This window comes from Nelumbo lutea, chromosome 1 (genome assembly GCF_056320005.1).
Source record: "Nelumbo lutea isolate HS-2025 chromosome 1, American lotus-T2T, whole genome shotgun sequence".
NCBI lineage: Eukaryota > Viridiplantae > Streptophyta > Magnoliopsida > Proteales > Nelumbonaceae > Nelumbo > Nelumbo lutea.
Window position 1 is genome coordinate 146,624,789 of NC_142684.1, and position 26,786 is coordinate 146,651,574.

The 26,786-nt window shown below is 40.8% G+C and overlaps 1 pseudogene; it reads left to right on the forward strand.

Annotated features, from left to right (window-relative positions):
- The first annotated feature begins 7,285 nt into the window (after window positions 1-7,285).
- LOC148878197 (uncharacterized) lies at window positions 7,286-25,952 on the forward strand (annotated as a pseudogene).
- Window positions 25,953-26,786: the final 834 nt, after the last annotated feature.

The following is a 26,786-nucleotide window of genomic DNA, read 5'->3' on the forward strand; positions in this document are numbered from 1 at the left end:
TCTCTCAAAGCTTGACTGGAGGTTTTATACAAATTCCTCTAGTTTGTGGCCCAAAACTCTAAAAGCAAAATATTACAATAATTTCCATTTTCTCCATGCAAAAATATCAAGTAAATCTTCTTGGGGCTGGAGGAGTGTTTTTGAGGAAAGGAAAATTCTAGAAAAGGGTATTTATTGGAAAGTTGGTTATGAGACAGAAATTATAGTGTGGAATGACTCCTGGATCCTTGATCTAGAAGATTTTAGGTTGATGGAGCCTAGGCCTAAGTCATCATCCCAAATGGTGGTAGTAGAGCTCATAGATCAAGAAAATAGGACATGGGATAGATCCAAAATTCTAGAAAAGGGTATTTTGCTCAAAAAAAATCTTTGACATAGACCTACCTTCCAATCCTTGGAATGATAAGATATGCTGGTTGGAAGAAAAACTGAGAAATTTTTAGTCAGAGCAACATATTTTATTGCAAAATAGATGCAAGAAAGAGATGCTTCAGAGACTTCAAGCCCGAGGCCTAATAAAAGCTATTGGAACTGCATTTGGAGTCTCCTAATCGAACCAAAGATCAAACATTTCTTATGGAGAGGTAGCATGAATGCTTTATCTGTAAAAAATCTCTATTTCAAAGAGGTTTGACTGAGTCTAAAATTTGTGATTGATGTGGAAAAGAACCTAAAATAGCCCTTCACTCCCTTCTCTTATGTGATAAGGCTAGGTGCATAAGGATGGGATCTAGTCTTGGTTTCAACCCTAAACATAGTAGAATGTTCTCCTCATTTGGAGATTGGTTCAAGAACATTATTTCTCTTATGGGAAAAGAAAATGTTTCTACTGTGGCAAATATTTCTCTTTCCTTATGGGAGATATGGAAATATAGGAATATATTTTGTTTTGAAAATAAAAATGTAAATTCCTATGTTATTATTCATGTTATTCATAGGTTAATAGTGGAGAAATCTCTTCACTGGTAGCATGGATTGGAAGATTCTTCCGGTCCTAATCCAAGAAATGAAGTAGTTTTTTTGGAGGCCTCCACAGTAGGGAGTGTTAAAATCTAATGTTGATGTGAGTTTTTTGTCAAATAGAAAAGCCTCTTTGGTTTTGTCCTTCGTGATAACTTGGATATTTGTTGGGCAGCTAGCTTTAGAATAGTTAAAGCATCCTCTCCTCTAATAGTAGAAGCTAAATCTCTTTGTGAGGTGATTAGTTGGGCAGACTAAATGAATCCTTTTTAAGCCTTTTTAGAATCCGATTATGCAAGCTTAGTGCATTCAATTAACGCTTTTGAAGATGACTCTTTGCTAGAATTGTTGTATGAAGACATTTCAAAGTTCAGTTATGTTCAAGAAAAGCAAATTTGCAACCCATACTGCTGCAAGATTTGGCCTTAGCAGTTTTGGTTTTAAATCAAGTTTTTTTTGTTCCTCTATGTCTTGTTGATGTTTTAAAGCTGGACTTTGTAGCTTGTAGTTATATTTTTTTTTGTTGGTTTGTTTCTATTTTCTTTATTCGGTTGTTCTGTTTTGGTTTCTTGGTTTAATAAATATACTAGCGGAGGGGGCCATGCGTTGTAGGGGCTCACTCATAAACTATCAGGCTCGAGCTCGACTCGAGTCAAAAGCTTGGAAGTTCAAGCTTGGCTACCTTTGATTACAGATCTCTCAAGCAACCGAGGTCTCCCTCAGCTACTAAAGTGTCAAGTTGAGGTTTCCCTAACAGGCAAGGTGTCGAGCTACGGTCTCCCTTAGTTGAAAAGGTGCCGAGTTGATGTCTCCCTCAATTGTTGAGGTGTTGAGCCGAGATCTCCCTCAGTGACTGAAGTATCGAGCTAATGTCTCCCTCAGTAGTCGAGGTGTCATTTAGGTCAAGCTCGATTCGAATTAGAGACTTGAGCTTGAGCTCAAAAGTTCGAGCTCGGCTTGGCTCGAACTCGACTACCTTAGATTGCTGGTCACCTAGCAACCGAGATGCCGAGCTAAGGTCTCCCTCAGTTGGAAAAAGAGTGGCATTGTTATAATTTATAAGGAGAGAGAGATGACATTCTTGTAATTTGTAAGAAAGAGAGAGAGAGAGAGTTGGTAGGAGAGAGAGCAGGATTCTTGTAATTTGAAAGAAAAAAAAAGCAAGAAAGAGAAAGTTGGTAGGAGAGAGTGGAATTCTTGTAATTTAAAAGAAAAAAGCAAAAGAGAGAGAGTTGATAGAGAGTGGCATTCTTATAATTTCTATGAAAAAAAGGAAAAAAATACTGTTAGATTCCATTTCCCTCATCCTCATTGTTTACCAAAAAAAAAGGTGACATTCATCAAAAGGATTTTGATTAATTGGTTAATGGCTTAAAGCTGTAGTGGCATCGTTTCCATTTTTTGAAAGATAAAAAAACTTCTATGGGATTGTGATTCCCATTAATTAATTTTTCAATGTTCTTATTTCAAAAACATGTGAGATTCAGCCTAAAATCGATTTTTTCATGTATCATGAGTTCAGATCTAGTAGGCACACCATTATAAGTATACAAGTGATCATACAATAAATATTCTATACCTATATCAAAAGTTGAATTTGATCTTTATCAAGGTAGGTTGAGGATATTTTAAGAGATTGGTATCAAACAAAACTTCCAAGTGCTTACTCAACATGCTTATAATATGTGCTTACCTAATTCAAACCGATAAGTGATATCTTTTTTAGGACTTGGGTAAATTGAGTTTTCCAAGTAAAAGGTAAATAAAAAAAATAACATGGTGAAAAATTCTCTTACATATAAGATACATTTACTTGTATAAGTTTGAAAAAAATAATTAAATGCACTTATCTAAATAATAGCTTCCTGAAAAAATAAACAAGGCCCAAATGTCATAGCCTCTTCCCAATCACAGGTCTTGTCGTCTTGACCTGTTCATGGGCCGGATAGCTCGATGGCCTGGCCCGCACCCCAGTTGGACTTGGTCATGTAATTAGGCCCGTGGGCCTAACCTTGGGCCTAACACAGTAAGCCCGACTATATCACGGTCTGGGCTCGGGATTTGTCAAAAAAGCCCGGCCCGACTCAGCATTATATATTTTATAAAATACATAATACGTATTTTATATATTATATAAAATATATAAATAATATAATATTTATTGAAATATATATATATATATTTATAATTTAATATATAGATTTTTTTATTTTTTTCTTTATAATTTCTCTATCGCTCTCACTCTCTCTCTATTCAGCCGCTTCAGCAGTAGTAAACAACATGGGCTAAATTTTGGGATCGGGCCCAGGCCCGAGCTTCAGGTTTTTTATGAGGGCCGGACTTGGGCCCAAGTTGTAGGCCCGATGGTCGGGCCGGCCTTGGGCTCGGGCCTTAAAAAAATTTGTTAATACGGAGTGAAAACCTAGCCTGACTCGGGCCAACGATCGAGATATATGTATGGCCAAAATCATCTAGTATAATCTAGGTGTTCCATTTGATTTGAAGATTCGTCCCAACAAAAGGATGAATAGTCTGAATAGGGCCGTATTGTGGGTCTATTTGACATAACTACACTGAACCAATCAAACTCATGCATCGGTTCTGCTGGTTTTGAGTTGTGTCCTGATTATAATGGGATTGGGACTGTTTTTTTTTTTTATACAAACCGATTATCTAATTAATTATATATAAAGGAATTCTGGTTTTTTATAATTTTATTATATTTTATAAGATTATTTTTGGTTAATAATATTTGCTTTATCAACATATAAACAATTTAATATATACCATGATTTTATTAAGGATATATATTATAAAAATAAAGTTTTAAGTTTTAATATCATAGGTAATTATAGATGTCAATAATAATTGGTTTGGCACTGGGTATATTTTATAGAACAGATTAATAATTAGTTTGGGATTGATACACCCTTTTCTAAACCAGATCCATCCATTAACAGTTCTAGCAAAGAAGAATAACACCTAACTATGCCCCAAGCCTTTAACCTTGACCATGCATGAGATTTGTTGGATGCATATGCGAGTTATGAAGAGTGAGAGTCCAACATTGGAAAAACACAAAAACGGATTCATATATAAGAATGACCATAACCCAATAATTTAGGTTTTTGGGTTGTATAATTGTAAGGATAAAAAAAAAATCGTTACATATTGGCCGACACCTATCGTTTTGGGATCTCTTTGATACACCCCTACAGTGGATTTATCAGTCCTCTTGAACCAGTTTTGAAAAAAAAAAAAAAAAAAACATAAGAAAAAAGCTATCAGTGTCACCCAATACGCCCTTACTGACATATCGAGGGTATCGATATTTTAAACCTTAGTTGTAAATGGTGTCCATCTCTTATATATTAGTTTCATGTACATAATATGCAAACTCCCAGCTTCGATTTGCACACAAATAAACACAGCAATCAACCCAGCATGACATTTGGAGATTAACTCACATTTTAATAATTTATTAACAAAATGAAAAGAAAAGAAACTATTCAGAACAACTAGTTCATCTGTTGCCAAACTGCTCCTATAGCTTTTCTAGTTTTTCTTTTTCGTTCCTCAGGATCTTCTACACTTATCCCTATGGTAAGGTGTAAATATTTTTTATTTCCAAATAAGTTTTACTTCAGGTGGAGGGGTGACCAATTTTATTAACCATTATCAAAAGTAAAAGAACAAAATACAGGGAATGGCATAACCTGCATTGCTGCTAATTCAAAATACAAGATTCTTTCCCTCACAAACTCAACCTGGCCATCTTTCTAACTTATCTCCATTCCTCACTGAATGTTTAAGTTCTACTCTCATTTTGGACATTTTTATCCACTAAAATGTAAAAAGGCCTCATCGGAATGTGATATTAGCTAAAGAGAGTATACCTTCCAACAGTGCAAGCCCATACTCATACTGTTCGAACAGCCTCTTTCGAATGCAAAATTGTAAAGACTGTCCGAACACCCTGACCGAAGACGAACTCAGCAAAAGACCATTAAATTGCAATTTTCTATCCCTACAAATTGATATAATTAAAGATCAACAGGTAAGAAGATCTTTCGAAGCTCATAAGCATTTTGGCCAAACCCTTGTATGGGTAGCTAATTAATCACAAGAAGGTTTGCGTGCTGTATTTTCGCGTGTGTATAATATGAAGGAAGTTGGGCTACTGACCAGTGACCATGCACCTACCTATTCAGGGAGGGAGGTTTGATTCCTAGGCCTGTCTAGGCTGTATATGGTTTGATAGAAAATAAAAGAAAGACAGAAAGTTGAAGGATTTCTAACTCAAGTCCTATTTGACTATTTCCAATGAAACCAAACGTAGCCTTAATGCAATCTAATACCAAATGACAAATGTAGTTAAGCTTAAGCATAGACGCCAACTAGGACTGACCGATTTTGAAGAATTTCAACCACGTCCCGCTTGGGTTAGGATTTTAGCCCATTGAAAATTTGACAATTGTCACCAAGCGAAAAGGGTACACAAGGATAGCTTGTAGTCCCTAAGATTTATACTTTATAAAAGGAATATTTCTCCCATTATTTTTTTTATTCAATAAAGTAGGTAAGAAGTAGTTGTCATTTATAATGGAAGATAAGAATTGTGATTCATGAAAAATGTATTATGGTTGTGGTTGGGTTTTTACCACAGATTGATAGACATTTTTTAACCCCCCAAACGACATTATTCCAAAAGTGGGGCCACCTTTAAATTTCACCAGATTCAAACTTTTTTTATGACTATATGACAGTTACTTCTTGAATATTTATTAAAATCTCTCTTATTAGAAAGATTAAGGGGTTGCTTGTCAATGTGTATGGTTTTATCTTTGAAAACAGAAACAATTATCATATTAACAAAAACAAATGCATTATTGTAGATGTAATTGTTGTTTTATTTTCCTTCTAAAAACAAAATCATACACATTAAAAACCCCCTAATTTATTTTCACTTGTTTCACACCATAATCAATTTATTTTCTTACCTATATAGTGTAAGAACAATCTTAGATTTTATAGTGACAATTCAAGCAACAAAAGATGCTTTTGGATCTTGGGTTTTCTTGAGATATTTAAAATGGGGACTCAGCATAACTTCTTTTCATTACATTAATATCACTTATCTACCACTGGTTGTTCTATTCTTTGATTGATTAAGGCATAAATATGTAGAGTACTAGACATGTGATATATATATATATATATCTTGCTCAATTACAACAATTCCATCACAAAATCAACCGATATCAATTTTATAAAATATTAAGAAAAGTTCGGTAAATATCAAATGGTTGAGAGAAGTTTAATTTGAGTTTTATATTAAAAATTAGGGTAAAACATAAAAACCTCCCCTACAGTTTCTAACAACTATAAAAACTTCTCCTCTAGTTTCATTTTAGCAAATACCTCTCATGAACTTTTAAAAAATTTGAAAAACCTCCCTTCTGTCACTGGTCCAGACCGAGAACGTCTGATTAATGCATAACTTTATTTTTCAAATGTCCATTATGCCCTTTTATAAATTATTTTACATACAATTTTATAAAAATTACCTTATTTACAACTCGACAAAAAACCTCCCTTCGATCTCTTTGTCGTCTTTCACTCTCTCATCCTGAACTCCATCCATTCAAGGAGAATCTATTTGAAACTCCACCATCTGTAAAGGAGAGGAACCCCGAAACTCCATCGTCCAACTTCTCACGATGGAACCCATGATGACCATACAGATTGCAGAATGCTTGCCACGTAAAAACATGCCTAGGCCTAGTCTTTCACCTGTTTCATGGGCTCGGGCCGCTCAACCATAGATTTAACTGGTGGTTTTGTTGTCGCTACAACAACAAATAATGTTTTGGTCTTCGAAGAATTAACACTACTAGCTAATTAAATCTAGGGTTAGGGTTTGAGAGCATCATGTGAACTTGGCAAAGTTTTGTTCAGGAGGACAGTTCACGTTATATAAATCATTTGTCCCACCTATTGCCATTAATTGCTGAAGGCTCAAAGCTTTCTTCTGGTTTAACATCGATAATAGGGTATCGGAAACTTACAAGTAGAAACAAGGAAGGAAGAAATAGACAAATATGTTGACATTGGGTGCAGAAAAGCCTCTGAAATGGAAAAAAATTCTAACAAGGATACTCATACAAAATATAAAGGCATTGAAGATGAGAAGAAGGATAAGGATAAGGTTTTGAAGAACAAGGTAGAATAGAAAAAGAAGAAATGGTTTTGCATGGATAGTTGCTGCTGGTTGATTGGTTGTATCTGCTCGATTGGGTGGTTTCTACTCTTTCTCTATAATGCTATGCTGGTGTCTTTCCCTCAGTATGTGACTGAAGCCATTAATGGGCCATTGCCCGATCCAGTGGTGTTCGTTCTAGGCATCGTCACGGCGGACTCAGGCTTTGGAAAGAGCACTGGTGTGCTAATGGTCTATTCAGAAAACGGCTTTGCGGTGGTATATTTTGAGATGTATACAAGAGGATTGTTTTTCCTTAAACCATTGATTGATCGCAATATTAACAATGTTTGATCATTGTGGTAGATGACGACATGGTTTTCAATTGTTAGTCAAATTGTTCCAACTAACGCAAAATGTCAGTGGTCACCAATTTTACCTTGCGATTCCAGTTTGTATCCATTTCACCTTGTTTTTTGGTGATCTCATGTTAGAAACCAGCTAATTACTTGCCAATTAGGAGGATAAAGAGATCGTAGAGAGGTCTTTGTCGAGAAGGTTATTTTTGTAAAATTGTATATAAAATAATATGTAGAAGGGTATAACAGGTATTTGAGAAACATCGGAGCATCAATTTAATGTTTTCCGTCAGGGTAAGTGACCTAAGTGAGGACTTTGTTGAATTTTTTAAAATTTTAGGGGAGATATTTGTTAAAATGAAAATAAAAGTAAGGTTTTTATGATTGTTAAAAACTCCAGGGGAGGTTTTTAATATTTTTACCCTAAAAATTAAAACTGGGATTGGCCATAATATCAATTACAAAAAGCATCAAAACAGTGTGGGAGAATATGGACCGTTATACTGAGCATGTAATCCAACGGGTCTCTTATTCAATGGATAGCTTGAATCAAGCATAAGATCCCCCTATGTGGTAAAAGTATGCAGGTTCATAGACTCTGGATCTCTTATCCACGTGAATTCTGCTCATGTCTACCTACAACAAACTACCCCTATGAATTGGAAACATTTCCCCCTGGATAATATTATGCCGGAGGATGAGATGTTCTTTATGTGTGACTGCAATATTATGTGGGTAGACATAGGCAGAAGATCCCCGAAACTTCCTACTATTTTGAGATAGGGGGACTAAGTAGGGTGGGGATGAGAGGATGTACGTGTGGTTCATTGATATTAATTCTCACCACGGAGAACCGGCACTTAATTTGGATTCGATCCCCACACCTCCATATTCAGAAGGACACCTCAACTGCACGGTAGATTGGAGTAGGGAATCTTCCCACTTGATTCTATTATTGAGTACTAGGGGAAGAAGTGTTGATGGTGTAAAGGAACTGCTAGGGCAGAAAAAGTGTTAATGGTGCGTGAGAATCTGCCGGTTACCCATTAGTGGGATTTATGATTGGATGCTTGGATCCCTAATCAAAATGTACCTTTGACTAAGTAAATAAATCACATATGATAATCTCATGCCACAATCGATTTGTTCGGCACGGTAGTGTTGTTGCCTTTTGTACTAATGTTGGAATTGAAATTATTCTGGCTACTGGTTTTTGGGTCGATGATTCGATCATTTGGTTTGAATGAATGGTCGGTTTTAACAAAAAAAAAATTAAAAAAGAACAATAATTGAAATAAAAAATGGTCAAAACTATTAAACAGGTCAAACAAGTCGATGGTTCAATTGCCCAGGTCAATGGTTCATTGATCAATTCAACAGTTTTTGTTCAATGATTGAATTTGAGGTAAAATGGAACTGGTTGCTTGGATGGTTCGTGGGTCGAACGGTCCGACCGTCTGGGTCAATGACGGTACAAAAACATTGCTTTGTATTGTATTATCACAAAAACAAATTTTCCAATATAGAAATTCTATGATTTATGGAACATGATGCTGATTAATGAGATGAAAACATGTTTCTGAAACCAGATTCAAGAATATATTTTTTAGTTTCTATTTTGAAAACATAATACACATACACAACCAAGAACATGTTTCTTATATTTTTGTTATAAGTAACAATCTGTTCTCAAACACAATAGTTTTGATTTGTTTTGGGAACTGAATAAAAAAGGCAATTAACATTGTAGAAGGCCCTAAGTTTATCGTTTTAAATAGAAATAGCAATTTGTATTGATTAACTCAAAATATTTTCAAGACATTTCATATATAAAAACCTCTCTCACACAAATTTGTATTAATCAGCAATACCAAAACACCAAAAACCTCCTAACACATCCAAAGGGGATTCTAATTTAACTTCCAAGTGCACTGCAGCTGTCTATCTTGTGACAAGTTTTTTTTTTTGGAATATTACATAATCATCATTCCTGACAGACAATAAATAAATAAAAGAAGTAGGTTTTTTCGTTGTGTGAATTAGTGGCCCAAAATTCTCCTTCAGGGCTGATAGTTATCCTCCTCCAATAATTCAAAGACTCGTATACAGTGGGATAATTAATGAAGTCATATTACTCATGTTTGCATGAAAAAATTTCAAGGGCAAATTTCTTTAAGTATTCCTATCGTTTAGGAAATTAACTAACTCTATTTTTACTGTTTACGTATTGTATTAAAGTATCTTAAAGTTTTTTGATAATTATCATCATCATTAAATACTAATAAAGAAACAAAATTCCGTATTTACCATTCTTCTTCAAAATTTCAAAATAAAACTCAAGTAATGAAAAAATTTAAACTATCAAAATAACAAAACTTAAGTAACAGTAGAGATGATGCCTAGTAGCTCTAGTTTCATAGAGAGGAGAAATATGTGCTTCTCTTAGAGGTTTCACCAAAATGTCACAAGGTGAGCTGCTTATCTAACCGCACTCACCCAAGAAATCAAGAAAAAAGCTCCAACTGGCACTATTCTCTCATTCCCAGAGACTTGCTTTGTTACAAGAGTTGTTTGCTGACATAGTTTAGAAGTTGACATCCGTGCCCAAGATAAAATTCCAAACAAGGATAATGATTTGATGGAGTTTCTTCAGCAGAGGATGATACTGGTCATTCATTATGTTATGGTGCCTGTAATGGAAAACCCATCCTTGATTTTGATTTGATTGTTCAGTTGTGGAGCCAGTCTTTTGCATCTAATATCTTTGCCCCCTACTTTTCCACAACAGGTTACCTGAGGTTCAACTTGAAAATTCAGAAGTTCTCCTCAGTTATTCCTCTACCCTTGGTCAAGGCGCTACAAATGTATTCTGGATTGATATCCAAACAAATACAAGGCCTTTCTTGTCTTTGTTTCATTATCTTCTTGAGTAGGTTGCATTGGTACTTAGAACATGATGGTGCGCAATCCGGCTGATCCTAATTGTTAACAGTCTTGTCTTTGAACGGAGCTACAGGGAATCTGAAACGGAAAAGATGAGGGAACTCCGGGGGGAACCCGGTGAGATTGTTCCGAACCTCAAGTTAGTATTCTCTCAAAGGCAAGATAAAACCAGATGGCACAAAGTTCACATACCTTGTTCTTGGGGGGTAGGGGGCCTTTTATAACCACTTCGCGCACTCACTCCGAGGCTTCTATCAGGTCTGGTATGATTACTTCTGTGCTTCTGCCAGTTTGGGTGTCATCCCTTCTGCTGGGACAGAACCGCCACTGCTCCTTGTCGGAGCCGTCTCTGTAATTGGAGATGGCGGTGGCAGGTGGCAGTGGCAGTTGGATGTTTGAAGTGCGGCTATCAAGCGTCAGATCCCGAGTCAATCAGGTGCGTCGCCGCTGGATATGGACTTCCTTGGTGTCAGGCATGGTATAGTTGTTTAGTTCGGTGTCCTGGGGGTGAAGTGCTGGAGTGGTGAGCGAGGTAAAGTCTTGAGTTCGGATAGAGGTGTGTCCCGAACTACCATGGGGCAGGCCAATTTGGGTTAATGCCCTTTGTGTTTGTAAGGTTTAGGGCCTAAGGGAGAGCTCGGGCTCCTTGCGGGGAATTTGGGCTCCTCGTAGGGAGTTCGGACTACTGGTTCCTCCTTTCGAAGTTCGCGCCTCAGGCGTGTTGTTGTGCCAAGCTGTTGCTTTTGCCACGTGTTGAGTGATTACAAGGTCGGGCCAAATCTTCCTTCATCAATTGCCCCCCACTCCTTGTGCTAAGGGACTTGCCCTGTCACGGGGAGTTTGCGAGGTGGCGGGTGGATTTGTCTCGTACTTTGAACTGTTTGACTGATAGCGCAAAGTGGACGTTCGTCGGGATTTTTTCGGGTTTCTCGAGCGCCAAAGAGACGGGAAGTGCGACAATCTATCTAAAAATGCTGACAGTCGTGGTGGCGCACGCTTATTTCAAATTTCAAAAAAGTATGCCGCTGGAAGATGTGACAGCGGATCTTTTCAAATTCAAAAAAATGCGCCGCTGCCGCTTTAATGCAATGAGACGAGCACTGGCTTTCTATCAGTTTCAGAAAGACGTGCGTCGTCGTTCTATCAGTTTCAGAAAGACGTGCGCCAATCACGTCTTTGTCTCAGGGGACATGTGGTCAGTGTGACTGCGGGCCGTCAGATTGGCTTTGATCTGCGTTGTTGGTTCTCGGTCATTGTGGGTATAAATAGTGGGGGACCCCAGTCGCTTTGTCACTTCTGCACTTTGCTTCCTGAGCTCGCGTCCAAGTTTTAGCTCACGTCCAGGCTTTTAGTTCACTCTCAACATCTTAGCTCATGTTCCAGTTACCGTAGTCTGTTCAAGCCTTTTTCCGGGTGAGTACTTTCCTGGAATCCATCTTTTCTCCTTGATGTCTAGCCCGGATAGCTCAGACGGTTCTTCTAGTGGGTTAGATGTAGGTTCTACGAACTGAGTTGCATCCTCTGGTGGTCCTAGCAAACAGGAGGTAGAGCTTGAACCTATAGGCCGAGTCGCCTTGGGTAGTTTGGCGTCCACCTCTCGTCGAGGTCGAACGTTAGACAAGTTTGGCCCCTCGACCATGACGCCTGAGGGGCTCCAATCCCTTATTACCTATTACAACTTGCCTGGGGAGTATGCCTACTTCATACCTTCGGGCAGTTTCCCTTGGGAGCACGGTCCTGATGAGATCGTGATATTCTGGGAGCAGCTCGCTGTGGTGTTGGGCCTGCCTTTCCACCCTCTTCTTGTCGAGGTCATGAACCACTTCGGTGTTACCGTCGGCCAGCTTCACCCGAACTCCATTCGTAACTTGGTGGGCACAGTCTCCATATTTTGCAAACAGGGCTTTCCTTTAGACTTGGAGATCTTCTCTTCCATTTTGATGGTTAAGAAGCAAGTGGGTCCGCTTCCGGGGCGTAGGTGGGCGTATTACCTGTCTCATCGCCCGGGTTTTAAGATTTTACATGAACTTACCAACAAGGTCCCGGCGTGGAAGCGGGACTACTTCGGAATGCGAAGTGTACTAGGGTGGCCTTTATCTTGTCCGGGTTGGCCTCAATACCGCACCGGTTGACAATGTACCCTAGGAACTTACCCGATGTGATATTGAAGACACATTTGTTGGGGTTCAGTTTCATGCTAAATTGACGCAGAATTTGGAAGACAGAATCTAAGTCTTGTATTAGTTCCTATGAGAACTACGTCTTGACGACCATGTCGTCTACATAACATTCTATTTTTGTGCCAATTAAGGGCCGAAATAGCTTGTTTACAAGTCTCTAGAAGGTCACCCCAGCATTCTTCAGTCTGAAGGGCATGACCTTGTAGCAGTACAGGCCGAACTTGGTTATGAAGCTGGTTTTTTCCTCATCGGATTGGTCCGTCCTGATTTGGTTGTAGCCTGAGTAGGCGTCCAAGAAGCTTAGCAGCTCATGTCCCGAGGTCGTGTCCACTAGGCAGTCAATTCTGGGGAGGAGGAAGCAGTCTTTTGGGCAAGCTCGGTTCAGGTCGGTGTAGTCGACGCACATGCGCCACTTGCCATTTGCCTTTTTCACCAGTACCGGGTTGGCTACCCAGCTCGGGTAATGAACTTCCCTTATGAAGTCTGCTGCGAGGAGCTTTTCGACCTCCTCGTCGACCACCCTCCAGCGTTCTGGGGCTAAATTGTTTTTCTTCTGTCTAATGGGTCTGACTGAAGGGTCAATATTAAGTTTGTGAGTTATAAGGTCAGGGTCAATACCGGGCATATCGACCACAGACCATGCAAAAATATCTAAATTTTGAAGTAAGAAACTCACCAGTTCGGTTCGTAGAGGCTCCTTGATGGAGGCACCGATCTGCAGCGTTCGAGCCGGATCCGTAGCCGAGGTCGGGATCGCGACCGTTTCCTCTATGGGCGAAGCTCGTTCCTCACCCTGCTCCGTAGGCCGCTCCGGCTCGTGTTCATTGATGAACCTACAATTTATCTATAATTTTTTAGGACTTTAGCATGGATTTTCATGCCTGTTTTATTAATTTTTGCCTTAATTTAGCTTAATGCTAAGAATAAGTTTTAGGGATAATTAATCCAAGAAAAGGAAGGAAAAAGGCAAGAAAAGAAGGTTCAAAAAGACCAATTTCAGTCCAGCCCAGTTGTGAAAGCAAGAGAGAGCACTTTGGCCCAAGAAGAGCATGTGGATTCCTTGAGAAAACCCAAGAAAAGAAAGCCTAGCTAAGAGTAGAATTCAGCCCAGCAAAGAATGCCCATTCTTAGCCCAAAAGAGTTGCTTAAAGTATAGCTATCATGTGCTAAGAGAGAGCCTAAGTGCAGTTCAAATAGCAGCCCTTATGAGGATTTCAAGAGAGCTCTAGAAAGTTCAAGAAAGGGGTGTAATACACCCCATTCTAGAGGCTTCAAGAAGGGGCAAGAGCCCCCTTGAAAAACTATATAAGGAGGCCTTCAGGAGGGGGGAGAGGTGTTCAATTGCTTGAGAGGAAGCTCTCCCACTCTTAGAGGTTCAGCCACCTTGAGAGAAGGTGGCATTAGCGGATAATGTGCAGACCCATTGACTAAGCCACTAATGTAGAAGGTGTTTGATAAACACGTGGAAAGTATGGGACTCCGGCTTATACCAGATTGGACCTAACTGCAAGTGAGAGCTGTTAGACAGTCTTGTATGCCCTTAGCTTCAATCGGATTTGATGTACTTTTGTTATTTAGTGGAAATAAATTAAAGTGCATGTTTGATTCATGTTGTTTGGTGTAATTCTGTGTAAGACCCTAAAACTGGACACTTGTAGAAACTTGTGTTAGTTTTAAATGTTCACAGCCATTGGATAAGTCTAGGGAGATTTATCCTGCCAAGGCTGATACTGATGTACCACCAAGTGTTGGGATGGCTTGTTTCGGCCATCAGGGTAAGACCCAAGGCACATGCAGTATGGGATTGTTTGAACCATTGAACTAGACCAGATTTCCAATATTGCCTTAGACCTTGGAAACAGATGGGCAAAACTGGAAAGTTACACCTGACCCCTATACTCGATTATGACACATCACTATGTGTCGGATCGGGCTATCTTTGGTGTGTCAATCAGTGAGATCCTTAGTGGGGTCAAAACCTGGACATGTTGGGGCAGTCTAAGAATTCATCTGAGTGAGTGGTCATAGTGACAAGATCAACCCCTTTGTCGGACAATGGTAATGATCAGGAATGCACTCTCTCTGATGGAAACCTAACTGCCGGTAGTTGATTTCAATCGTTGGAATTTTGTTTTGCAAAATTAATATGTATATGTATATGTACGGTTTCAAAAGATTTGCAAAAGGTTTTAATTCCCGGGATCCATGTGAGTAGAGAGTGCGGCATTGTTCCTTGCAGCCGATGGAGAGGTCTTCTCTTGTCGGGCAGTGCTTGATCATTAAGGGCTGAGAGGTTAAGTGTAAGACCATTTAGGATAATACCTGATGGGCTAATCTTGCACCTGCCCACAGTCCCTGGGTTTTTATAAGATGGCTTGGCCCAGGGACCACTTATTGTAAGTGTTGGGCCCATAGGGTCCATGTGATGGGCTCAAGGGGGTTACTGAGTCTTTTAGTGAATTCGACTAGGCCTTGTAATAAAGGTTGTGCCGAACCCATGTGGCTGGTGTGTAGATCAATGTTTGGGTCCCACGCCATACAAAGAAGCCCAACTGAGCAGCAGGTTGGAAACTAGTTAAACACTGAACACTTAATGGGCCAAAAGCCCATTTCGAATTGGGTTGATATGATCACCAGTTCATGGGGCGAATCTGAGATTAGTGTTAGTAAAAAGATTGGGTTTTTGACCTTATCCACTCTAAGAGACCAAATTCAAATTAGAATTGAATATGGTAACCTCCTGACAAGATCAGGTGTTAACTAACTTAATCTACAGATAGGATTAAGATTAACCTCTATCCAAATACTGATTTGGATTGGGATAACTCCCAAAATATTGGGAGGTTTCTTAATCAAGAAGAAAGAGGAGAAAACCCTAGTAGAAATATCAGATTTCGAACTAAGGGGTTTGAGCAAGCAAGAAACACATCCTGCAATCTGAGATTTGATCTCTCACAGACTCCAGAGAGAAGAGACAGTTCTGTCCTTTTCGTCCCTGGACTTCTCCTCCTTCAGCCGCCGCCACTACCTATTGGAAGATTGGATCTTTGCAGCAACAGGAAGTCAAGAAAGCAGTTCTTGACAATAGTCTTGCAAGATAGATAAAAGGATTCGGTGTTCAAGGTTTCCAGAGGGTTCTTGTGAAGAATCCAATGTGTAGGACGCACCCTGCCAATTCCGTTCCATCCACAGCTGTGTCATCTTCAGCAGAAGCGGATCTTGGTTACTTCTTTGGGCGTAAACACCAACTTTGGGAGATATTATTTCTCTGGATCAAGTATAATCCTTCCTGTTTCCTTTTGGTTCAGATCTGGTTTGTTTATGGTTCAAGTAGGATCATTGAATAAAGTATTCTAAATTTAGGGAATATGATTACCAGTTGGATGAAGGTAGGAAATTTTTTTGAAATTCGGCCCCCCCATTCCGCACCCTTCTTGGCATCCATTAGATGGATCCTATCATTCTTTCAGTGGTATTAGAGCCAGGTTCGAATCTTGAACCAAAGGAAAATCAGATCTGACCCTATGTAGATCAACAGAAAATGTTCTGCCAAGATCTGCGCATATTGCTTTCTTTTTTTTTTTCTTTTCAAGAAATGGTTTCTTGTTAAGGGCGTTTGATCTGAAATTAATTTTGTTAATTCCAAAAATTTATTTAGAATTGTTCTTTATTTATTTTTTATTTAATGGACTGTTCGAACCTGGAGATCGCAGTGCAGATTTGGCGCAGATAGTCTACGCACCCTATTCTTCCTTTTATTATTATTCGGTCTGTAAATAATTTTTTTATTTTTCTAGACTGAATATATAGGATTTGATCAAGAATGTAATTAATTAATAGAAATAGGATTTCTGTTTTTTATTTGTTTTCTCGATTAAAGAAGAAGGAAGAAGATGGCGGCGCTGGAGATTTGCAGATGGAGAAATTGCATACTGCAATTTACAGTTTATGAAACTGTAACTTTTGTGATTAACCTCTGTTTTGCAGGTGTTATGAACAGTCCATATTTTTTATTTGTCATTGTCTAAAATAAAAAATTATTAATTTCAGATATCTCATGAATTAATTCTTGAATTGAAAATCAGTTTTGGACAATTTCGGACTAGATTGGACCAAAACTGTTTGGACCGAATCTGAGATTCGAAAGTGGCTATTTTTCAGTCCATATTTCTCACACTGGTTATTCCAAATCTGATGTTCAATTACAGGGATTAATTTGACCCACCCGTAAAGCCCAGTTTTAAAGGGTTAAAACTGCAAAAGCCCATTATTGTGAGAAAAGTTGTATGGGTCGAACTGCTAACTGTTATTCATCCCATACACCTAGTAAACATTAATTGTTAATGCTTTAGGTTTTTAAATGGGCTATTCGATGGGCTTTACAGTAGTTAATTGATTGGATCAATTCTTCCTTTACATGTGATGTTTGGATGTATGATGTGCTGCGACCATTGGCCATAAGCACTTGGCCCATGTTAACTCGTTAGTGGCTCTTGCGCACACCAAGGCTGAATGCACATCATTGCCATGGTGTCCCTTAAAGTCATTGGATGACCCCTCTCTACTTGGTTGGCCCCACAACCCTGAAAAGGGATGCGTACAAAACCCCTAGCCGATTGAGGCCCGTAGGAGGGACTACCAAGATTGGGAGGATAAGAACTCCCTAGCCCGCTGCTTTGTCATTGCCTCATTAGACAACTCAATACAGAGGCAGTTCGATCAGATCGAACTAGCCAAGGACATATTGGATAGTCTAAGAACAATGTATGAAGAGCAGAACTGTTCTACTCGACAGAAGGTTCTGAAATTGTTCATGACCGTGCAGATGTCCAAGGGGCAGAAAGTTCATGACCATTGTTTTCGGATGATGGGATACATTAACGAACTTGAAGCTCTTGGATCCGGGATAGATCTTGGCACGCAAGTGGATGCCATCCTAAATTCATTGCCCTCTTCCTTCAATGCGTTCACTATGAACTACAATATGAATAAGCTGAATGTCAGCATCCAGGAACTCAGCAATATGTTGTAGAGGGTCGAGGATCTTTTAAAGAAGGATGAGCATGTGGTTATGCTTGCTGAAGCTAACAAATCGGGCAAGAAAAAGAGAAAGGCAAAAAAGCCCCAGAAGAAAGCTGCAAAACCCAAGAAGCAGAAGAAGAACAAGGCATCTGATGTCTGTCACTTCTGCAAACAGACCGACCACTGGAAGAGGAACTGTCCTGCCTACCTGGAATCTAAAAAATGTAACATCGAAACTTGTGTCATAGAAACTAATATGTTAGTTACTTCTGTGTCCTGGTGTGTTGACTCTAGGGCTTCAACTCATGCATGTAACTCACTGCAGGGGTTCAAAGTTAGCAGAAGATTGAGTGATGGCGAGGTAACACTATTCTTGGGAACGACTGCAAGTGTTGCAGCTGCGGCGATAGGAACCATAGAATTAGTTTTTAGAGAAGGAGTCCTTGTACTTAAAGATTGTCTTTATGTACAGAACTTGAGAAGAAATTTAATTTCTATTTCTAAACTGTGTGCTGATGGATATACTGTTTATTTTAGTAATATGATTACTGTTAAACGGAATAATAAATTCATCGCATGCGGGGAACTGGAGAATGGTCTCTATGTTCTACATCCTTCTCTAGAAACTAACCTAACCGAAACTACATCGGTCAAAAATCCCAAGAAAATGAATCATGATACAGTTAATCCCACGTGCCTCTGGCATTACTGACTTGGTTATATCGGTATTGACCGAATCACAAGACTGGTAAATGATGGTCCTTTGGATTTTCTAACCGTAGAAAATCTTCCCACTTGTGAGCCTTGCCTTCAAGGTAAGATGACTAAGCGACCATTTGACGGTAAGTCTGAAAGATCTGGAGGCACACTTGACCTAATACATACTGATGTATGTGGTCCCCTGAGTGTTAGGACACGGAATCAACACGTGTACTGCATCACCTTTACAGATGATTTTTCACGATATGGTTACGTGTACCTAATGAGACACAAGTCTGAATCCTTTGAAAAGTTTAGAGAGTTCAGACAGGAAGTCGAGAAACAGTTAAGGAGAGAAGTTAAGGCCCTTTGATCAGATCGAGGTGGCGAGTATCTCTCTAACGAATTCAGGGACTACTTAAAGGACAATGGGATAGTGTCACAACTAGCTCCTCCTGCTACACCACAACTCAACGGTGTTTCAGAGAGGAGGAATAGGACCTTGTTGGACATGGTCCGGTCACTTCTCGTACACTCAGAATTACCCACATCCTTTTGGGGATATGCATTAGACACTGCTATCTACGTGCTGAATTGGGTTCCTACCAAATCAGTTCCGAAAACTCCATATGAACTATGGACCGGAAGGAAGCCAAGTGTAAGACACTTGAAGATTTGGGGTTGTCCTGCACACGTTAAAAGAACAAGTGTGGACAAGTTGGAATCCAAGACCAGCCGTTGGCTATTTATAGGCTACCCAAAGGATTCAATGGGTTATCTATTCTATGACCCAAGTGAGCAGAAAGTGTTCTGCAGTCGAAACGCCCAATTCTAAGAATCCAAATACATCATGGACACTCACCGTCAGGAAATAGTTCTTGATGAGGAGAGCTCAGGAGCAGTGGGAGATGTCCCACAAGATCCAGGTAGTGACCAACTTAGAAGGTCCACCCGGGTATCTAGACCACCAGTCCGATATGGTTATGACCAAGATTCCTAACTAGTGGAATCCTTGACTAGTGAGGAGGATCATGTGACTTACGCGGAAGCGATGTTAGACATAGATTCCCAGAAGTGGGTGGAGGCCATGAGAGCTGAGATGGACTCGATGGAGACCAATGGAGTCTAGACTCTAGTAGATCCGCCCTCCGGGGTAAAAGCAATTAGTTGCAAATGGATCTACTAGAGGAAGAAGGGCCCCGATGGCAGGATTGAGACCTACAAAGCTCGCTTGGTGGCGAAAGGGTATACTTAGAAAGAAGGCATCGATTATGAGGAAACTTTTTCGCCCGTGGCCATGCTTAAATCCATTAGGATCCTACTAGCTGTAGCAGCATACCATGACTACGAGATTTGGCAGATGGATGTCAAAACCGCATTCCTGAATGGAGATATTAGTGAAGATATCTACATGCAGCAGCCGCAAGGCTTCATTGCTGCTGGTCAGGAACACATGGTATGTAAACTCAATAGATCCATATATGGACTTAAGCAGGCTTCTAGGAGTTGGAACATCCATTTTGATTCTACCGTCAAAATGTTTGACTTTGAGCATAATCCGGATGAGCCCTGCGTTTACAGGAAGTCCTGTGGGGATAAGATTACATTTTTAGTATTGTACGTGGACGATATCCTACTCATTGAGAATGATGTAGGAATGTTGACTTCGGTCAAGGTATGGCTGTCATAGCAGTTCTCCATGAAAGATCTTGGAGAAGCTTCATACATACTGGGTCTTCGACTCTATAGAGATAGATCGAAGCGGATAATTGGATTATCACAGGCTGCTTACATTGACAAAATTGTCAAAAGGTACAGCATGGAAAACTCCAAGAAAGGAAATGTTCCTTTCAGACATGGAGTAACTCTCTCCAAGAAGATGTCTCCCAAGACTTCTGAGGAGATTGAGGGCATGAGAGACGTTCCCTATGCCTCAGCCGTAGGGAGCATCATGTATGCCATGTTGTGCACTCGCCCGGACATAGCTCAGGCGGTGAGTGTGGTAAGCAGATTCCAGGCTAACCCAGGGCAGGAGCATTGGATTGCTGTGAAGAACATACTTAAATACCTTCGAAGGACAAAAGAGTTTTGTCTGGTATTCGATGGTAATTCACTACAAGTTCAGGGGTATACCGATGTCGATTTCCAGTCGGATCCAGATGATAGAAAGTCTACATCTATGTATGTTTTCACGATAGGATCGTGTGTTGTTTGCTAGAAAAACAGCAAACAGGGGTCCACTGCAGACTCCACAACCGAGGCCGAGTACATTGCCGCAAGTGAAGCTGCCAAGGAAGTCGTGTGGTTGAAGAAATTCATACATGAATTGGGAGTGATTCCGTCTAGCACATCACCCATCCTGTTGTTGTGTGACAACAATGGAGCGATCGCCCAGGCTAAAGAGCCTCGGGCCCACTCGAAGTCAAAGCACATCGAGAGGAAGTACCATGTACTACGGGAGATCGTTGGTAGAGGGGATGTCCTAATTCAGAAGGTAGCATCAGCAGATAATGTGGCAGGCCCATTGACTAAGCCACTGACACAGAAGGTGTTTGAGAAACACGTGGAAAGTATAGGACTCCGGCTTACAATAGATTGGACCTAAGTGCAAGTGAAAGTTGTTAGACAGTCTTATATGCCCTTAGCTTCAATCGGATTTGATGTACTTTTGTTATTTAGTGGAAATAAATTAAAGTGCATGTTTGATTCATGTTGTTTGGTGTAATTCTATGTAAGACCCTAAAACTGGACACTTATAGAAACTTGTGTTAGTTTTAAATGTTCACAGCCATTGGATAAGTCTAGAGAGATTTATCCTGCCAAGGCTGATACTGATGTGCCACCAAGTGTTGGGATGGCTTGTTTCGGCCATCAGGGTAAGACCCAAGGCACATGCAGTATGGGATTGCTTGAACCCTTGAACCGGACCAGATTTTCAGTATTGCCCTAGACCTTGGAAACAGATGGGCAAAACTGGAAAGTTACACCTGACCCCTATACTCGATTATGACACATCACTAGGTGTCGGATCGGGATATCTTTGATGTGTCAATCAGTGAGATCCTTAGTGGGGGTCAAAACTTGGACATGTTGGGGCAGTCTGAGAATTCATCTAAGTGAGTTGTCATAGTGATAGGATCAGCCCCTTTGTCAGACAATGGTAATGATCAAGAATGCACTCTCTCTGATGGAAGCCAAACTGTTGGCAGTTGATTTCAATCGTTGGAATTTTGTTTTGCAAAATTAATATGTATATGTATATGTACGATTTCAAAAGATTTGCAAAAGGTTTTAATTCCCGGGATCCATGTGAGTAGAGAGTGCGGCATTGTTCCTTGCAGCCGAGGGAGAGGTCTTCTCTTGTCGGGCAGTGCTTGATCATTAAGGGCTGAGAGGTTAAGTGTAAGACCATTTAGGATAATACCTGATGGGCTAATCTTGCACCTGCTCATAGTCCCTGGGTTTTTATAAGATGGCTTGGCCCAGGGACCACTTAATGTAAGTGTTGGGCCCATAGGGTCCATGTGATGGGCTCAAGGAGGTCACTGAGTCTTTCAGTGAATTCAGCTGGGTCTTGTAATAAAGGTTGTGCCGAACCCATGTGGCTGGTGTGTAGTTCAATGTTTGGGTCCCACACCATACAAAGAAGCCCAACTGAGCAGCAGGTTGGAAACTAGTTAAACACTGAACACTTAATGGGCCAAAAGCCCATTTCGAATTGGGTTGATATGATCACCAGTTCATGGGGCGAATCTGAGATTAGTGTTAGTAAAAAGATTGGGTTTTTGACCTTATCCACTCTAAGAGACCAAATTCAAATTAGAATTGAATCTAGTAACCTCCTGACAAGATCAGGTGCTAACTAACTTAATCTACAGATAGGATTAAGATTAACCTCTATCCAAATACTGATTTGGATTGGGATAACTCCCAAAATATTGGGAGGTTTCTTAATCAAGAAGAAAGAGGAGAAAACCCTAGTAGAAATATCAGATTTCGAACTAAGGGGTTTGAGCAAGCAAGAAACACATCTTGCAATCTGAGATTTGATCTCTCACAGACTCCAGAGAGAAGAGACAGTTCTGTCCTTTTCGTCCCTGGACTTCTCCTCCTTCAGCCGCCGCCACTCTACCTATTGGAAGATTGGATCTTTGCAGCAACAGGAAGTCAAGAAAGCAGTTCTTGACAATAGTCTTGCAAGATAGATAAAAGGATTCGGTGTTCAAGGTTTCCAGAGGGTTCTTGTGAAGAATCCAATGTGTAGGACGCTCCCTGCCGGTTCCGTTCCATCCACAGTTGTGTCATCTTCAGCAAGAGCGGATCTTGGTTACTTCTTTGGGCGTGAACACCTACTTTGGGAGATATTATTTCTCTAGATCAGGTATAATCCTTCCTGTTTCCTTTTGGTTCAGATCTGGTTTGTTTATGGTTCAAGTAGGATCATTGAATAAAGTATTCTAAATTTAGGGAATATGATTACCAGTTGGAAGAAGGTAGGAAATTTTTTTGAAATTCGCCCCCCCCCCCATTCCGCACCCTTCTTGGCATCCATTATATGGATCCTACCATTCTTTCAGTGGGAACTCAGGCTTGGAGTGTCGAGGTGCTGACTTTGCGGGCGAGGTTCCTGACCCGCTTGCGAGTTGCGAGGCGGGGGTGATTTTCCTTTCCCTTCGCCTGGGGATGAGGCCTGCCTGTTTGGGGGGTTATTGAGTAGGGAGGCTTCTCCTCGGTGAGGGTGCCCACCCTGGGGAAGGCCTTAATCGGCTTCGGAGCGGGGTGCCGAGGTGGAAGAAGTGACTGGTTTAGGGATAGTCGGGGGAACTATTGTTAATAGTGGTGTTGAGAGAGGTGGTGTAGTACTTGGTGCTGCTGGAGTTGATGCTGCTGGAACTGTTGCATTTGGGCTTGCATTGCCCGCATGCATTGGATCAGGTCAAATTGGTTCTGGCGGGTTGCCAGGAGACAGCAGTTGGTTCAACAAAAGTTGTTTTGACAGGGAGTGGAAGAGGGAGTTCAGGGCAGGAAGGTTTAGGGCGCCATTGCTTGTGGCGCAATCAAACTGGAGATCCCATCCACCAGAAGGGGGATGGTGAACTGTCTAATGCACACCACGGGGACTTGGAGTTGTTCCCCGGTGGTGTTCGTCTCTGTGCCACGTCCGACATTGCTGGAAGAATCCATGGGTGTTGGAGTTTTTTGGAAGAAGAGGAGGTTATGAGAGTTTTAGAGGGAGGCTTTTAGAAGCGTTTCCCACAGATGATGCCAATTGATGGTGCACAATCCAGCCGGTCCTAACTATCGATAGCCTTGCCTCTGAATAGAGCTACAGGGAACCTGAAATGGAGAAGATGAGGGAACTCCAGGGAGAACCCGGTGAGATTGCTCCGAAGCTCAAGTTAGTATTCTCTCAAAGGCAAGATAAAACCAGATGGCGCAAAGTTCACATACCTTGTTCTTGGGGGGTAGGGGGCCTTTTATAACCACTTTGCGCACTCACTCCGAGGCTTCTGTCAGGTCGGGTATGATTACATCGGTGCTTCTACCAGTTCAGGTGTCATCCCTTCTGCTGGGACAGAACTGCCACTGCTCCTTGTCGAAACCGTCTCTGTAACTGGAGATGGCAGTGGCAGGTGGTGGTGGCAGTTGGCTGTTTGAAGTGCGGTTGTCAAGTGTTAGATCTCGAGTCAGTCAGGTGCACCGCCGCTGGATATGGACTTCCTCGGTGTCAGGCATGGTACGGTTGTTCAGTTCAGCGTCCTGGGGGCGAAGTGCTGGAGTGGTGAGCGAGGTAAAGTCTTGAGTTCGGATAGAGGTGTGTCCCGAACTGCCAAGGGGCAGGCCAGTTTGGGTTAATGCCCTTTGTGTTTGTACGGTTCGGGGCCTAAGGGAGAGCTCGGGCTCCTTGCAGGGAGTTTGGGCTCCTCGTAGGGAGTTTGGACTGCAGGTTCCTCCTTTTGGAGTTCGCGCCTCAGGCGTGTTGTTGTGCTGAGCTGTTGCTTTTGAAGGGATAGGATATCCATCACATGGACTGCCCAGTTGGGCTTCCTTGTATGGCGTGGGACTCAAACATTGATCTACACATCAGCCACATGGGTTCAGCCTAGCCTTTGTTACAAGGCCTGGCCGAATACACTGTTATGGACAGTGCACCCCCTAAAAACCATCTCATGGTCTCTATGGGCCCAACACTTACCCTAAGTAGTCATTCGGCCAAGCCACCTTGTAACACCTAGGAACTGTGGGTAGATGCAAGATTAGCCCATCAGGTATTATCCTCAATGGTCTTACACTTAACCTCTCAGCCCATAATGATCATACACTGCCCGACAAGAGAGGACCTCTCCCTCGGCTGCAAGGAACAGTGTTGCAATCTCTCTTATATGGATCCCGGGAATTAAAACCTTTTGCAAATCATTTAGAAACCATAATATATATACTTTTATATCTCATATAAAATATATTTTGCAAACTAAATCTCAACAATTGAAATCGGCTACCGGCAGTCTTGGTTTCCATCAGTGAGAGTGCATCCCCGATCATTACCTTTGTCCGACAACGGGGCTGATCCTATCACTATGATCACCCACTTAGATGAATTCTCATATTGTCCCAACATATGCAGGTTTTGACCCCCGCTAAGGATCTCACTGATTGGCATATCAAAGACAGCCCAATCCGACACCCAGTGCAGTATCATAATCGAGTCTAGGGTCAGGTGTAACTTTCCAATTTTTCCCATCAATCTCTAAGGTCTAGGGCAATACTGGAAATCTGGTCCAGTTCAAAGATTCAATTAATCGTACACTATATATGCCTAGGGTCTCACCCCGGCAGCTAAAACAAGCCACCCCAACCGACTTGGTGGCACAACAATGTCAGCCTTGTTAAGATAGGTCTCCCTAGACCGACCCACTGGCTGTGAACATTTTAAACTAACACGAGTCTCATCAAATGTCCAATTTAAGGGTATTACACAGAAACATACGAATGGAACATTAATCAAATATGCACTTTTATTCATTTACAATAAACTCATAAAGTCATCATCTTGATTGAAGCTAAGGGCATACTAAACTGTCTAACAGCTTTTGCCACGTGTTGAGTGATTACGAGGTCGGGCCAAATCTTCCTTCATCAGAACACTTGATAAAATCGCCTTGCAGGCCCAAAGAGACTTGTATCTTCTTCTGCTTTCCAGATTCATGTTCTTTTACAATTTAGTTGACAAGCTAGGAGTTTTGTTAAAGCAATTTCCTATTTTTTCCAAATGCTTTTTTGGTTGACAGTCCTACAAACATTTTTGTTTTTGAGTTAAACTGATCAGCTTCAAAAGCAGGGCTTAATTACCTTTCTCACATGAAAGTCCTTGAGGGCTTGGAGCAGAGGATGACAAGTACAAGTACAAAGTTGAAAGCCCTCTTATAAAGTTTCACATCCCCTGATGGTCCAATGTATCCAAAACGATCTGTTCTTTCGGTTGCTATATCCATGGTGCTGGCCCTCTTCAGTTAGAGTTTTGTGTTGTCTTGCATCAGGACAGTCATATACTCTGTCATGAAAATAATTTTTCAAGGTGGAGATATCTGAGAAATGTAGAGAATAGATTGGGGTCTAGTAATCTCCAAATTTAAGATAGGACTCCATACAGATTTCAGCTCTGTCTTCTTATCAGAAAAATCAGAGTGCCCAGTTCTTTGTGTATGCAAATCACTTTCAGGTTTGGATCGTTAGGGGCTTCCGCAAGTAGTGCAGGCAAGATTTAGGACTGCTTCCGTTGAATGGAGAAATTTGAGTGAAGAAGTGAGCTCTGCGTGTTCTTGAGCTTCTTCCACAAACTTCAGAAGGGCCCCGCAGTCTCCACATTTTGAGGGATAGGCCCGCCATTGGAGAGATTCGGATGATGATTCTCCACAGAACCGAACAGAACCCTAAACCCCTTCTAATTCGATGCTTGTTTCTCTGTCCCCTCAGGAAGGCGTATCATTGACTTGATCAATGGTAATAGCCTCAAGTGGGGAGGTTCAATATTTGGTCCTTGACGAAGAAGATCATATGCTTGCTGTTGGATTTGAAGAAGATGTGTAAAGAAAAAATATTAGAAAAGCTTCCATCTAAGACTGGGAGGCAGAGTTCAGCAGAGGTTCAACTGTGCAAACATAAGGTTTGTTCAGGTAATGTTACCTGAAACCCATAATCCATCTCAGCTTAGAATTGCTTCATTCTTGGCATCTAAAGCTAGGGGCTGATCATACAGTTTAGGAATTTTTAAAAGGGTATATTAGAAGTTTTAAAATATATATTAGTCACGTGATGTGAACGGAGTGATGAAAAATTAACAATAAATAAAGAAGGTTTTAGATAATTGTTAAAAAACTTGATTACTTTAAGACAATACCTAAAAATAAGGATAGAATTAGTTAA